Raw genomic sequence first — 2500 nt, 5'->3', positions numbered from 1 at the left:
AATTACTTCGGTGGGGGGGGGGGGCGGCTTATTATAAAACTCACCCTCTCGGTTGCAGATATGTGCGAATCCGTGCAGCAAGTTGGAAGCTTATAATGTGTTTTGAGAAATGTCTTGGTTTTTTTTCCCCTTCAGCAGAAAATAACATTTGTTTTTGTTGTGTTTAAGGCAGAGTTTAAATTAATTTAACCCAGTGACACATGTTCGGAGACTAAGCATGCTGCTAAATAATTCCTTGGAATAAATTGCTCAGGAACCAAGTACATTAATTTACGGCTCTCCTGATGCTGACAGATGTGAGGGCGGTAGGAGGACCCTACAAATATTAACATAAAACAAATTTGCTTTATTCTTCTTCATATTTCTTCTTCGTCCCCGACTCGAGCTCACCCAAGGCTCCTTCTCTAATTATCCGCGAGGTCAGTAAGCAAAATTGGGAAGAAGCTGGGAGATCAATACAAATTATCCCTGAGCAAACCAGTGCTGACAGTTTGAATTGCAGCATATGTTTACCCAAAATCAGGCAATTTATCTTAATATCAGCAAAGTAATGCAGTGCAGGTGAAAGGTCAGGCAATCTCTCCCCCTCATAATTACCCAGTTCTAAAACAGGAAAGTGGTATTGATTGGCCTGGCTCGGTGCTCTGTGACTGGACGTGCCAGAGCCTCGCCCTGGCCCGGCTGGGCCCTCGCCTTGTAAACTCGGCGCGCCGAGGATTTATTAGATGTGTGCCTTCGGTCTTGTGCTTTCTCCTCCCGTGGCAGGTTTGCCAGCGAGGTCCGAGCGGCTCCCGGTCCCGCCAGGCGCCACGGGACAGGCTCCGCGCGGTTCAGCCCTCGGAAGGCCGCCGGTCGGGCCTGCTGCTGGCCGCTGCTCTTGGGGGCACCGAGGCAGATTGGGTACCCCCCTCCCCTCCCCCCCCCAAGCACCCAGAGCGCGTGTCCCTTCTGCAGTTTAAAGGCAAAGGCAGGCTTTTCTGATGCTTCCACGTGAATTCGTTGGGCGCCCGGGCGCCCGGTGGCATCTCGGGCCGCACCGGCGGCCCCCACCCCCCGCCCTCTGTGGCGTCCCGCGTGGCGGGGACCTCCCATGGCACAGTTACACGTCATCTCCCGAACATTCGGCGGAGTGCCGAGCTCGTTGTTGGCAGCGCACTTGGGACACAAGCGCTCTCTGGGCTGAAGTGGGGGCGGGGGGGGGGGGTGGTGAAAGGTACCCTCGTATTTATGCCGCGTTAAAATATTTTCAGTCCTGGAAGGAGAATATCAATTCAACTGAAACATTGGAAAATGTCTCTCCCAGAATGAGAGTGTATGGTTATTACAAGTCATAAAGCTTCTGAAAGCTTGCATTAAAGCGTCCATCACCTGTCAGGGGCATTTGCATGAAATCAATAGTGGCCGCCCATCTATCTTTTCTGATCACCTTTCATCAGGCCGATTCATTAAGTCAAACAGTCATGGTGATTAGCTGGGAGAGAGGAGACACCGGACACGTTAGAAATGCACAGTGGGCCACCCTTTTTGTTCCCTAATCAAGCAACGTAATACTTCATCTAATCCTCTTTGGCCCGGGTGGCTCGGTGAGGCCCGGCCGCCCGGCTGGCCGCGCCACAACTTTTGCCGGACGCCCTCGTCCTGGGCAGGCAGAGATATGACAAATTGTCCCCAAGTCAACGCTGACAGCTTCTGATGATTAATGGTTTGATTATGAAGTGGTTTTACACATACGGAATTTACATCACAGAGAGTTGGACGGCCGCGTCACACACGCGGAGGCGTTCTGAAGAGCTTTACTATTTGCAAAGAAAAAAGAGGGCGAAATCGCAGCAAAAGCCATGTCATGTAAAATCAATACGTCGGATCAATGCTTTATTAACAAGAAAATGTCTTACTTCACATTCCTGCGTGGACCTTTGTCTCCGGGATGCATGAGGGGATGTCAGATCATATTGTGGCCCTCAGCTTACGGGCGAATCATCGAGCGTACGTGCGCGTGACCCACCGTGGGTGCTGACGCCGGCGCTCGAGGAAAACGGTGACCGATTATTTGGGAGAGCGCTTGCAAAGGCAGCCTCTAACCTTGTTCCTCGAAGCCGGCGCCTTTGTGTTCCCCGCGCCGTGCAGACCCGCTGAGTTGGGTGGTGTTAATCATCAAATTACGTGCTAATGAGTGATGGCCCAAATTGCGGCTACGTAATGAATAGATGGCGGCAGGTCCTATTAGGCTCAGAAAACCCCCTGATTTATGTCGTGCCATGCACCGTGGCGTTACTCCGCGGAAAACGATATCTACATCAAGAAGTAATGCACTCTAATAAGTATTTTCATCTTAACTCGCGTCCCCGGGCCTCCGGGCTCAGTTTTTGTTGGAGTCAGGCAGAGCCATAATAAAGCCCAATGGCTCCTTATAAAGCTTGTTAAACACGGAGTGTGCAGTCGGACGGAGTCCCGGCCGTGATTCATGCACTGTACACACAGCGCGTGTGCCGCTGATTTA

The 2500-nt window shown here is 51.7% G+C and overlaps 1 protein-coding gene across 13 annotated transcripts in view; it reads left to right on the top strand.

Annotated features, from left to right (window-relative positions):
* The window catches only part of EBF3 (EBF transcription factor 3), a 128011-nt gene that overhangs the window by 112047 nt on the left and 13464 nt on the right, over positions 1–2500 (top strand). The gene's annotated exons all lie outside the window — the stretch shown is intronic.

The sequence above is a fragment of the Leopardus geoffroyi genome, chromosome D2 (assembly GCF_018350155.1).
Source record: "Leopardus geoffroyi isolate Oge1 chromosome D2, O.geoffroyi_Oge1_pat1.0, whole genome shotgun sequence".
NCBI lineage: Eukaryota > Metazoa > Chordata > Mammalia > Carnivora > Felidae > Leopardus > Leopardus geoffroyi.
This window is presented reverse-complemented; position numbering and strand designations above follow the sequence as displayed.